General features: G+C 39.9%; 1 pseudogene; it reads left to right on the top strand.

Moving 5' to 3' along the window:
• Window positions 1-13,147: 13,147 nt before the first annotated feature.
• On the top strand, window positions 13,148-13,771 carry LOC112397520 (transcription initiation factor TFIID subunit 11 pseudogene; annotated as a pseudogene).
• The last annotated feature ends 293 nt before the right edge of the window (window positions 13,772-14,064 follow it).

Genomic DNA, 14,064 nt, shown 5'->3' with positions numbered 1-14,064 from the left:
ATGTGTAAAATAAAGCAAGTCTCTCTGATTAGTCGGCCATCTCTTTTTCTTTTTGCATCTGGAAATGCTTAGGTAGACATGTCAAAGTCCACAGCATGCACATTTCATCCCTGTGTGTCTGTCTGCATCTTCCATGCAATTTTGCAGCCATGCCTGTCTTTTGTTAGGACTGAGATGATCAAAACAAGAACAATAAAGATTTAAACCAACATTCCACCATCCCTTTGCAGATTTAAATATGGGGCAATTTTTGTGCCTTTTCCAAAAATAGCCTACCATAAGGAGAAATTGGTAATCAGAATTTAAGCGGGAGGGTGAGGGGCTTAGGACGCCTGCTCCACACACAAACATATTCTGTAACATTTATTGTACTTAAGAACAACATTATTCTATTGGATTCTGAATTTCTAGATACTACCCTATGGTTAAACTATAATGAGAAAGTACTTGGCTTAGCGTGGGGCAGGGTAGTTGGAGCTTTGTTTGTTAAAATTAGATCAACTTCTGGTGCATCAAACACCTAGAGGGATATCTTTTTGTGAATCACCCACCCAGATAGAGAAATTTTCTAATTTACACTAAAGGTCCAGTATGTGCCAGCCAAACATTAGGTGAGTAGGCAGCCATTATACCTTCACATAGATTGAGGTTTAACACTATCCTATTTTCCCTATTTTGTTTTCAGCAGAAAACACCTGAGATCCCTGTTGCACTGTACCTGGTCAGTATTATCCATCAATTCATATGTATGGAGTGCTTTGATCCAAGGAAAAATAATTTTTGGTTTCTTTTGTTTTCATTTGTTTGTTTGTTTGCTATCACTGCTATTCCAGTTCATAAAGGACAATGTTGTAGTTGAGAAATAAAGCAGGCTTGTGGGGTCAGAAAAAGCCAAATAAGTTGTTCACTAGACTGAGAAAGCAAAGCTCAGGGAAGAATGAAAAATTAGTGAGCGTTGGAATGGGGTTGACAGAGCAACTGGTTTGTAGATAAGATAAAGGCTAGTTCAGGAGCTAAGTAGCCTTCATAAAGCGAGTGAATGTGCCTTGGTTTCCCTTCCATGTACAGATCGAGTGCTAAGCAGGTATGGCAAAAGGACATGACAGGCTGGAGAGGCTGGTTTTGGATTTGGACTAGGTCATGATTTCTGGTCCAGAGAAGCTAGTTGGTCATGGAGGAGTCAATGGGCACAGTGGGTCTAGGGAGGTAAGAAACATGGAAGTCAGACAATAGGAATCAGAAACGCAGAGAAGAAGCTTAGAGAACCAAGAGCCTGGAAAGAAAAGATCAATTATCCTGGCCAAAGACTAGGAAAAAAGGATGGGATCAGACTCTCAGCACATGGTCTGAGCTGTGCAGAACCAGGAACAAGAATAATTTCTTGATTTCAAGGTGTGAGATAAGTGCCACAACATCTTCTCTTTCCTGTGTGTGCGCAGAACTGATGTGCGATTTCAAGAAAGCCTGAATGTGCATTTTGCAGAATGTATCAATAAGTTCTGTCTGATGACAGTGTTTGAGAAAATGGAAAGAAGCTATTTTCTGATGCACAGTTCAAAACTGGAACATATCTGTAATTATATAAAAAAGAAAAAGCAGGGCTTCCCTGGTAGTGCAGTGGTTGAGAGTCCGCCTGCCGATGCAGGGGACACGGGTTCGTGCCCCGGTCCGGGAAGATCCCACATGCCGTGGAGCGGCTGGGCCCGTGAGCCATGGCCGCTGAGCCTGCGCGTCCGGAGCCTGTGCTCCGCAACGGGAGAGGCCACAACAGTGAGAGGCCCCCGTACAGCAAAAAAACCCAAAAGACAAAAAACAAAAATCAAAAACAGAAAAAGAAAAAGCAGAGGGGCACTTTTAAAGTCGATGATAACGCTCAGGAATGAAAAAGGTGTAATCTCTTCAAAACATCAGTTCTTTTTGTTGAAGCTTAGAAATAATTGCCAATTAATTAATTCATTAGTTCATGCACTTATTCACATTTACTAAATGTCTACTATATATACTGTCTTATACAATCTTAAAAACTTTAATGACTAACTTTTATTATTTGTATGCTTAGATTTTCAATAGTGAAGAGTCAATTATTAATATTAGCAATTAATAATGGAACGACTGTTTAGGCAAGTTCAAGCTCTGGGGAATTATGAAACTTACCAGAAAACATTGATGACAATGGAGGGAAATAAGATAAGATCACAAAACTTGAAGTGGTGAAATATTGATTTGAGAATGTATTATCTGAACCACTTAGCTAGGATAATGGAAGTTGGACATCTGCATGGAAGTTGTGATTGATTGTGTAACGATAATTTGGTCAAAGCCCCTACACTGGGTGAAAAGCAATTGATTTGGTAGCTTCCTCTACATTTGTTATTTGAGATAATTTTAGCAGGGAATGACAGAATAAAGCATTTATTTATATTAATTATTTGAGATAAGTTTAGTATGGAATGCCAGAGTAAAGGCATCTTTTGAGACACAGGCTGAAGCTGTTGGCCAGAAATAAAAGTCTAAAAAGTTCTCCTTACTTCCTATTTGTGACTTGTGGTTGGTTGAGCCAGTCATTGTATTTTCCTGGAAGAATGACTATTTTTATTTAGTTCTGTTTTAAACACAGTGAGAGTATGTGTCTGGGTGTACATGGAAACACAGCATGAGATGTGTTGGGGTAGCAGGGAATAAACAAAGAACTCAGGAATGTTCGTCTATAAACTCAGAGCAAAGATTATTTTAAGTAGAAAATTATTTTAAATTACACATTATTCCCAGGAAGCTTTTTTTTCCCTCGACCAGAATCTAGGTATGAGTTATTTTAATCAGATTAAGGGTCTTAAAAGGAGTCAAGGTAAGCATTTAGAAAGAGATATTTTTGTTTGTTTGTTTGTTTTGCTAAAGATGAGGGACTTTGGGCAGCTAATGGACAAAATGATGATATTGGCTCTAGGAAGACCCATAGATAAGAAGCAAGGCAAGAAGGTTTCAGAAAGCAAAGTGAGAGGAGGACTGCTGCATGTGCCTTGGAATTGAGTGCCACCAACATTGCCTCTTCTCCCTAAGGTAATTATCAGAACTGTGTTATAAATTTCAGGGTCCTTCAATTTGTCCCTGTATATGTGAAGTAGGTAATTCAGCACAGTCGCTTGTTTTGATGGATACTCCCTATTTAAATTCTACTCTTTCTGGGAGTAAAGGAGAGAAGAAAAAGAAAAATAAGAAAGGAATAAGAAACATAAGACATTTTTATTTTTATTCACTTTGTTGTTATGTCATTAATCTTTCATAAATACATGAGTCTTTTCCTGATTTCTAGGCTCAATGAATGCTAAAATTATGCAAAGAATTAACCCTCTGCTGACACAATAGATTCATGTTATATGAATGTTTAAGATATGAAAATTTAGCTTGACTAAGGGAAAAATAGAATAAGAATATACATATAGGGAGTGATAACGCCTTTCATTCCATTCATTGAACGGGTACCCTGCCATGAGAATGAGATGGGAGCCTGAAGCTGGAATCTCTCAGCCTCATCTAGTTCCTGGACGCTATTCATGGCAGGAGCGTTGCAGAGTGCTGAGATTCTGGTGTTATTTAACCAACCAGTGGATCGACCAACAGGTGACCCTTATTTAGTCCTTCTTGTATCAATCCTTCATCTGCAATTCCAGAGTCTAAAATCTATGGGAAATTAACAGGTTTTATTTTTTTAAATTAATTTGGTGGCAAAACCTAACCTTAACTGATGTGAGCATTCTTTAATAGTTCTTTATCTCACATAGTTTTAATATTTATACACTTACCTCAGAAGTAATGTGTTTGAATACTGAATGCTTGAGATGTATCATAAAATATTGCAAATATACATATTGTCTAACATTCCAATAAATTTGGACTTAATGGCCAGATTAAGGAGAAGAGAATTAGTCTATCTAATCCTCATAAAAACCTCATAAGGTAAGTACAATACTTATCTCCATTATACCGAAAGAGAGACCTAGTGAGGTTAAGTAACCTACTCAAGGCCATAAAGCTAATAAGTAATGAATCAGCCTTGTTGAATTTTTAGAACTGTTTGACATATGTTTCCCTTCTTTTGTCTGAAAGTAAATGTGGGAAAATGCCCCAGGAGTGTAAGAAGTATATATTCTAAATCCTTTACTCTTCCTCTTCTAACCTCATTTCTTAGATATACTGATGTATAGTTTTGTATAGATCTTCCCAGACATTTTTTTTCTGTCCCATACAAATGTAGACACATACAGAAAGTATAAAATATGTCTATAAACTCGATAGTATAAGAAATGCATCTGTATATTCCTCTTAAATGTCATTTCTCTTTTAAGCCCCCATTCTGGGATTAGAAGAAATAAAAATCTCAGAACATAGAATGATCTCAGCCAATCGAAGATTTCCTCATGGAAATCATCTCTGCCTTCCCACCTGAAGGTTAGGTCTGAAATCAAGAATGAGTTGGTGAGGGTTGCATCTGCTCTTCTGTTGTTGTTTTCTATCCACACTAGCAGCTGCTAAGATGTTTTATTTTTTTCCTTGCTTGCTGTAGGCATTATAAGATATAACTTTAACTTATCAGATGCTACTTTAAATTAATATTTACTACCATATGTGTAAGATTAGAATATTATAATTGTATAATTTCATTTACCCCTCTTTCCAGGTATTTTTCATATTGTCATATATTTTATTTCTCTCTATACATCAAAAGTTTTTTCTTACTTTAAATGGTCAGTTGACTCCTTCTAAAGAAACTAAGAAAAGTCATTTTTTATATTTACTGTCTATGTTTACCATTTCTTATGTCTTTATTCCTTCCTGTAGACCTGCTTTCCCATTGGTGTTATTTCTATCAGTCTACAGAACTTCCTTTAGCATTTCTTGTAGTGAAGTTTTGCCTTAATAAAAAATTTTCTCAGCTTTGTCTGAAAAATGACTTTGTTTTCATTTGTTGAAGATATAGTTACTGGTGAAAAATTAAGTTGAGAGATTTTCCATTTAGCATTTTTAAGATGTCATTCCATTATCTTCTATCTTCCATCATTTCTCGTGAGAATTCAGCTATAATTCTTATTGCAGTTCCCATAAATATGATGTGTTGTTTTTTCCTCTGGTTGCTTTTAATATTTTTCTTTTTAATCATTGGTTTTCACTAGTTTGAAAATAAGGTGTCTAGATGTGTTTATCTTTGTGTTTGTCTTGCTTGAGATTCATATTTTTGGAAGGGGTCTGTTGATGTCTTTTTATCAGTTTGGAAATGTTTTAGGTATTTTCTCTTTAAGTATTTCTTCTGTCTCATTCCTATCTCTTTCTGGGACTTCAGTTACACATATGTCAGATCATAAAATATCGTCCCACAATATTGCATACTCTATTATTGTGCATTTCTTTTTAAAATTTTTATCTTTGAGTTAATTAACTGGTGCTTTCTTCTGTAGGTCTAGTCTGGAGTTAAGTCACTTTAATGGACTTTTTATTTATGATATTGTATTTTCAGTATATAATTTACATTTGGTTCTTTAAAAAAATTTTTTTTTCTACTGTGCTGAAATTCCACATCTGTTCTTCTATTTTGTCCATCTTTTTCTCTAAATTCTATCAGAATCCTGTTAACTGTTTCAAAGTCTTTGTAAGTTCAACATCTAAATCATATGTGGTCTGCTTCTGATTAATTTTTTTCTGTTTGTTTGGTCATATTTTCATACTTTTTGTATGCCTATTAATTTCTGATTGGATATTTTGGATAATAAACCTTCTGAATTATGTTATCTTTTTCTAAAGAGTGTCAAATTTTGTCCTGAAAGGCTATTAATTTGCCAGCATAGTCCCTTGATCTTTTGGAGGCTTGGTTTTGGGGTTTGTGTGTGGATTCTTGTTTTGGTTTTTGCCCTTATTCCCATGCCATAGACTTTAGTCAGGATATGTGTTTCTTACTCCTAAGGTGTTGCCATTCTAGAGTTTCAATGGAAAGCCAAAGTATCTATCAAGCTCTGTTAGCCAGGCCAGACTTGATCTACAAACTCCCTGCACTACTAAGTAGCTGTGGATAGAGTTTTTGTCTTTTTTTTTTTTTAGTTCTTAATCCTTTCAGCTGCTGCTTTCAGCTGTATTCCTTAGATTCTCAGCAAAACCGTATGCAGTTTAGGTGTAAGCCAAAGATTTGCGGGACATTTCTATGCAGGTTTTAGAGTATTTCCTCTGTGTCTCCTTACTCTGTGAAATTTTTCTTCCAATTTACTGCTCTACTAACAGCCCTAAACTTCAAATTTTGTGTTCTCTTCCCAATAGGATATTGTTTACTGGTTTGTTTCTATTCTATCTCTAGATTGCAGGAAGCCTGAGAATGTTCTCAAGGGAAAGCTCAACGAATTATGGTGCTCACCTAGCATACTTCCTTTCCTTTCAGGATTATATCTTCTTCAGTTTTTCATGCTTTTGGATTGTGCAATGATGCCTTCAAACAGTTGTTGTTTTATATTTGTGTAGAGTTTATAATTGTTACTACAGAAAGTTTAATCTGATACAACCTATTCCACCATGAAGGGAAACAAAATCTCACCATAAACTAGTATCTAATATTAACTGACTGCCTGTCCTTTGCCATGTGCTGTGTAGGAGATTTACATATATGGACACTAATTCACATAACAATGGTACAAGGTAGGTATCATCATCTTCATCATCATCATCATTATTTCACAAAATAAGAAACTGAAGCAAACAGTGAAAGTTTATAAAGTAAGGGACAGATGCAGGATCCAATGTCATATATGTTAAATATAAAACATGTTGACTATTCCAATGATTCTCAAATTTAGAAGTAGATTGAAATTTCCTGGGGAGCTTTAAAAATGCCAGTGCCTTCGTTCTAACTCCAGAGATTCTTTATAACTAGCCTTTGCTATTATCTGGCTATTGAGATTTAAAAATTTCCCCCAATGTTTCAAATGTGCAGTTAAGATTAAGAACCACATACTTTTTTTTTAATTGAAGTATAGTTGATGTACAATATTATATATTACAGGTGTGCAGTATAGTGATTCAGAATTTTTAAAGGTTATACTCCACTTATAGTTCTTATAAAATATTGGCTCTATTCCCTGTGTTGTACAATATATCCTTGTAACTTATTTCATACATACTAGTTTGTACCTCTTAATCCCTACCTCTGTATTGCCCCTTCCCTGTTCCCTCTCTCCACTTGGTAACCACTAATTTGTTCTCTATATCTGTGAGTCTGCTTCTTTTTCGCTATATTCCCTAGTTGTATTTTTTAGATTCCACATATAAGTGATATCATACAGTATTTGTTTTTCTCTGTCTGATGTATTTCACTTAGCATAATACCCTCTAAGTCCATCCATGTTGCTGCAAATGGCAAAAGTTAATCCTTTTTTATGGCTGAGTAGTATTCCATGTGTGTGCCTGTACACATACACACACACACACACACACACACATACACACTACATCTTCTAAAAAAATATCTTATTGTAGCTTACCTGTTACATCCCTAAATAAGATAAAAACATTCTTTGGAAATATACGAGTTCCAGTCAAATAATAGTTTTATGCCTATAATTTACAGACACAATCTGATGCTTATGTTGATTATAGACCAGGGCAAAGAAGCATTTTTTTTAAAAAAAGGTCATATTATCAGGGGAAAGGAAGTAGCGTTTATTGAATACCTACTATGAGTTAGGCACTGTGTTAAATGCTTCCCTGAATTGTCATATAAACTACTAATTACAAGTCCGTGGTACAGTATGATGAGTTGAGTTGTGTCCCCCACAAAGATATGTTCAAGTCCTCACCCCTTAGCACCTGTGACCATAACCTTATATGGAAATAGGGTCTTTACAGATATAATCAAGTTAAATTGAGGCATACTAATAAGGGTAGGCCCGGTATCCTATGACTGGTGTCATTATAAGAAAAAGGAGGGGCAGATTGGATACAGTCACTGAGGATACACACAGGGGAAAAAAGTTCTGTGATGACAGAATCAGACTTTGGAGTGATCCAGTTACAAGCCAAGGAATGCCAAAGACTACCAACAACCACCAAAAGCTAGGAGACAGGCATGGAACAGATTCTACATCAGAGGCTCCAGAAGGAACCAACCTTGCTAACATCTTGATTTTGGACTTTTGGCTTCCTGAACTGTGAGGGAATAAATCTCTGTTGTTTTAAGTAATAAACGAAACAGACAAACAAAAAAACTCCAAACAAAATCCGCTTTGCTGTGCCATGCTTCCTGTGATACTACTAAATCTTAAAAGCAAGCCAGTTCCTATTAATTTTATTCTTTCTAAATAATTATAGAATGGAAAGATGTTTCATGTCTTTAATATTCTGATATCCTGGTATTTAACAGTGAAAGAAAGCCTTCTTGATTATTTTAAATTAGTTTTTTTTAAAAGCCAATCTATTACTAAGGGTTTTGTGCTATTATCTATATGATCATACTGTTTATGAATATACCTAATACTTTTATTTAGCATCTAATAACAATTTTCTATTTGTTCACTTGTTTTGTGTTTAAGAATAGGTAAGTTTCCAAGAACTGTTGGGGTATTTCTTACCTTTGTTAATCAATGTAAAGGGAATAAACAGGCAATAATTAGAATAAAAGCTAACATTCACACGTGAAGCCACTTGTTGATGTTTTTTGACTCACTGTATTTAGTGGCTACATGATGGAATACAGAGCAGCACACTGTGGAAGATGACGGGTTTAAATGGAGAGTTTGGGGACTTCAGTTTCAGATATTAGCCTGGTTTGTGTGACCTGACAGACTCTCAACTTCTCTGGCCCTCAGTTTTCTACTCTATAAAATTTACAACTGAGGCCCTTTTAGCTCCAAAGATTTAAAATTAATTTCCTGTCAAAATACGCTTTCTTTGCTTGCTGTCATGAGACTAGAACAATTACTAGAATAAGACATATATGCAAACATCAAAAGTAAAAGTATACCATTGGAACAAGTTTTTAACTCACTTATATCAGTGAATAAGCTCTATTATAGACTGATGGTTTGGAGGAAAAGTTGATGCTGCTAAAAGTTCAGTTCATCAGAGAAAATTCCAGGTAGAGTTGGCTCAATGAATGCAGAGGATATGAAGAACAGTGATAAAATTTAATAAATATCTAAAGAGTCACATCTAACCGTTTGTGTCACGAGGGGACCAAACATGTCTTTGTTGGGAAATCTCATGACACTCCACCGTGTTTTCACCTGGCAAGTAATGCCGGCACAGTAATCGCCCACATTCAAGCCCTTCTTTGCAGAATGGTAACACTGTGATTTGCTTTAGTCAGGATTGCTATTCTTACTGGGGGAGCTATGACTGGGATAAAAAAGGTAATTAAGCCCACCAAGAAAGGCTGATTTTGTTGGCTGGCCTAGGATTTGGGAACAATAGATGGGACAATAATGTGGTGCTTGGGAGCAGTTTTGCTTTGATACGGATATCATTCATAGGTTGAGCACAAAGCTATTTTCACTGGTAGTTAAACTTGGCAATTGCTGATCGGTAACAGTGAACTGGATGTCCTACTGAAGTAGCATGGTTCAGTAGGCAGAATATCGATTGAATTAGCGTGTAAAACTATTTGTACCAAAGTGTGTCTATTTTGCTATTGACTGGCCTTGTGAATTTGTTTTCATCCTTCGGCGTCTTGGTGTATGTGCGTATGTGTACGTGTACTGGTTTGCTTAGGGATGTAGATGCGGGAGATAGGATATCTTTTATAAGATGAGTTTGAAATATGATAAAATAGTTAAAGGATTAACCTAAAGAGGTGGTCAAAATAAAAAAAAAATTCAGAAAATAAAAATGATAAAGAATATGAGAAAGCTGAATCACAGCATATGTTTATGTAAAGATATTCAAGAAAGAATATTTGTAATGTTTGAGAGCTCTATCTTAAGAACAGTAATGTAACAAAGGATAATGAGAGAATGTAGCAAATGATAGTTAACTGATAGATTTGCTAGTATATCATATATTGCTTTACTTTTGCAGTCTTTGGATAGTTTAGTTTCAGTTACACAAGTTCAGTTCTCTGGTTTGTAAATCCGTATTGCCAGCTTCTAAGTGAAATCCAAGGCCATATTTGAATATGTCTTCCAACATAGAACTTTGCACAGTGCACTTCCATTTTTCTAACTGTATTTGGGATAAGTGCATGGTAGGAATCTCTGTCTTCCGTGTGTGTGTGTGTGTGTGTGTGTGTGTGTGTGAGAGAGAGTGAGAGAGAGAGAGAGAGAGAGAGAGAAGGAGAGGGAGAGAGGAATTTGATCCTTTACTATTAGGCAACTATTTTTATGTACCATCATTTTAAGAACAAATATACAAGTTAAATGTAATCTAGGTGATATTGAGAGTAACATGGCTAGACAGTGATAATTCCAGAATCCTTTAGACCAGGGGTATTTAAAGGTTTTACAGAGAAGTAATCTTGCTTATACTTTTCCATAAAATAGGGGAATCTGTTTTAAGTTTGGAGTAAACAAATAGTCTCTTTTCTTGATTACTTGCCATAAGGGTTCAAGTTTAAACCCTCTGCAAGTTTACAGAACCTGGAATAGGGGAAGAATAGGTATGCAGGAGGTACAGCCCCAGAGGCAGATAGTCAGAACAAAGTACTCTACAGGGAAAAAGAAAGATTACGGTATTATGAAATGCCAACTGCAAGATGGAGAACCAGGAAAACCTGCAGTATAATTCAATCAAAGTAAACAGGCTGAGAACTAGGGGAGCCAAAGGTGTAATCCCCAGTCTGAGGCCAAAAGCTTGAAAAACAGGGTAGGGAACCACTGATGAAACTACTGGAGTCAGTCGACCTGAGACCCAGAAGCTCTGATGCCTGAGGGAAGGAGAACATGGAAGTCCTAGCTCAAGAAAGGAAACAGTAAATTTGCTCACCCTCTTCATGTTCTCCTGGGGCCTTCACAGTTTGGATGGTGCCCACCAAAAGTGATGAGGGTGGATCTCTTACTCAGTCAACTGATTCAAAAACAAATAGCTTCCAGAAATACCATTAAAGACACACTCAGAAATGTTGTTTACCAGCAGTCTGAGCATTCTTTAAACCAGTTAAATTGACAAATATAATTAACAATCACAGTGCAAAAAACACCCTTATTTTCTCATCATTCAGATGACGAGAAGTATGAAATAAAGGTATTAGAGCGGATGCGCTCCCTCAGGAATTCAAAGAGGTGATTCAGATCAAAGGAACCACTTCTGGAGGGCCCCTGATCCAACAGCACTGGTGTCTTTCAAAGTAGAGACCGAGGCACTGGGGATAGTACAGCCAGAGCCAAGGCCATGCCAGGACACAGCCGGACGGTGGGCAGGTGCAGCCCAGGAGAGAGGCATCACTGAACAACGAGTCGGCTCGCAACCCCATCTGGCAATTTCCAATCTCCAGAAGGGTGAGAAAATAAATACACGTGCGTTAGCGCAAGCCTCCAGGCTGTGGTGTCTTCGGATGGGGACACGCTAGCCCACTAAGGCAGACACCTGGGGAAACAGTGTGGCAGTTTCTTACAAAATAGCACACGCTCTATACAATCCAGCTCCTTGAGGTTTACCCAAAAGAGGAGAACATTGGTGCGAGCACAGGGCAACCTGCACAGAGACGTTAATGGAATCTGCTTTCCAAACTGCCGGAACTCAGCAGCAAACAAATGCCAGTTGGTGGGGAAGAAAGGTCAGTGAACTGTGGTCCATTCAGAAACTGGACTAGTATTCGGCACTAGAAAGAAAAGAGTCAGCAGGCCAACAAGAGACGTGGAGCTCCAAAGTCCTACTGATGGAGCGAAAGAAACCAATGTGAAACGGCTAGAGACCTCAGCATTCCAATGAGAGGGACACTGTGGGAGGGGTTAAGCCACGGAGACCATGGAAGCGAGTCAACAGGGATTAGGGTGGAGGAAGGGAGGGCTAGGCGGAACACAGAGCAGGTTGAGGGCAGGAAAGCCAAGCCTTATGTGCAATACTCTAAGGGTGGATGCAAGACATGATAAGGGAGGGGTCAAAATCCATGGAATATACAACAGTCAGTGTGATGCCTAATGGAAACTATGGACCTTGGGGGAGGAGGATGTGTCAAAGGGGGTGCATCCCGTAAAACAAATGTTCCCCCTGCGGTTCTGGATGTCAATGGTGCGGGAAGACCTGCCTGAAGATGGGGGTAGGGACTAGGGTGGATAGGGGACAGGTCCATTCGGTTTGACCCCAAGGAAACCCAAAAATGTTTGAAAATACAAGAGTATTTAAAGAGGAAGAGGGACTTCCCATGAGGCCCACCTACCTATTTCCATGTCTATGACCTGGGGGAGAATATGGCCTGGGTCACAATGGCCTGGAAGAAAAGGCCCCCGCAGGAGTGACCCTCCGGGCTTTCTGTAGTCCCTTCAGCAGGCCAGCGTGTTCCGAGGTGCACCCGAGAGAGGACTTGTTGCCTACTGGACTGGGTTCTCGGCGGGTCCTGGAAGGCTTTCAAAAAGCCAGCTTTCAAGACCTGTCTTCTTCTGAGGGTCTATATTTCTTTCGCCAACAAACGTGAAGCCTTCAGAAACTCTGTAGCGGGAGGAAGTCTGGGCGGCCAACCCTCGGCCCGCCCCTTCCCTTGTGCATGGGAGGAGCCCAGCCCCCGAGGGCTGAGGAATCACCTGACTTCCGGGTGGGCGTGGCCCCAGCCCCAGAGCTCTATATAAAGCTGCTGGGACCTTACTGTTATCCAGGGATCCTGACCCTGAGGGGAGTGCAGCCGGAGGGACGTTCTCCGCGTCAGACTCTGCAGAAGAAAGGACCCAGGGCGAGAGCTTTCTGACCTACGGGCTTTCAACCAGTCAGTGGGGCTTGTTTAAGGTGCCGAGTTTGCGGGCATTTATTGTCCACGCATAGAAAAGGCATCTCCAAGGGCAACTGTCTTTGCATTGTGGGAGGCAGTGGAAACCTGTGTTTCTGTGTGTGTGTGTGTGTGTGTGTGTGTGTATGTGTGTGTGTGAGCGTATAAATACAGCAGCAAGGCTGACCTTCCCTCGTCTCGTCTTTGTCATTGCAGGCCGCCGATCAGACGAGCCCAGCCCGAGCCCTTGCATCTTGCGGCGCTGGGATGGCCAAGGCCAGCACGTCGCTCCTAGGGAAAGGTCGGGTCACAGGTGTGTCGGGTGAGGGAGGAGTGGTGCCCTTGGACCCCAGCCCCAGCTGCCTGGACCGAATCCCGCGGGACCGATTTGAGGAACTGAGGAAAGCCTGTGACGAGGAAGGCGAGCTCAGGCGTCAGGACGGCCTGCGTCCAAGGGCAGGTGAAGAGGCAGACTCCTCGTCACGTCCTCCTGAAGCCAAGAGACGGAAAGTGGCCACCAAGGGGAAGAGACCCGGGAAACGGGCAGTGGACGAATTGGAGGCTCAGAAGATGAGAACCCTCATGTCTTCTATGAGCCAGGAGCAGCTGGACCGTTATGAAGTGTATCGCCGATCAGCCTTCCCCAAGGCCACCATGAAGCGTCTGATCCAGACCGTGGCTGGCTCGACGGTGTCCCAGAACACGGTCATTGCCATGTCCGGAGTGGCCAAGGTCTTCGTCGGGCAGGTGGTTGAGGAGGCCTTGGATGTGTGTGAGAAGTGGGGGGAAACGCCCCCACTCCAACCCAAGCATATGAGGGAGGCTGTTCGGAGGTTACGCTCCAAGGGGCAAATCCCCGGCAGCAAGCACAAGAAGATCCTGTTCTTCTAGGCCAGAGCCAGCGAAGGCCTGTCGCTGAGGAACCAGTCCCGCTGGCAGAGCAGCCTCCTGACTCTGAGACTTTGCCCCACCCATGCAGCTCCCGTATCTCAGGCCACTGGGGATTTCCCCAGGATGGATAAACAGAAGAAAATTGGAGAGAGAAGATCCACCACACCTCCAGCTGCTTCTCTGAAAAGACCAAGAACACCCAGAAGCCTCTAGACAGCTGGAGGAATCATCAGAAAAGAGAGAAGACCCAGTGTACGCGTATCAGAAACGAAACATGAAACATGGAGCATCAC

The sequence above is a fragment of the Neophocaena asiaeorientalis genome, unplaced genomic scaffold (genome assembly GCF_003031525.2).
Source record: "Neophocaena asiaeorientalis asiaeorientalis breed wild unplaced genomic scaffold, Neophocaena_asiaeorientalis_V1.1 scaffold10, whole genome shotgun sequence".
Lineage (NCBI taxonomy): Eukaryota > Metazoa > Chordata > Mammalia > Artiodactyla > Phocoenidae > Neophocaena > Neophocaena asiaeorientalis.
Note: the sequence above shows the minus strand (reverse complement) of the source record. Positions and strands in the feature narration are given on the sequence as shown.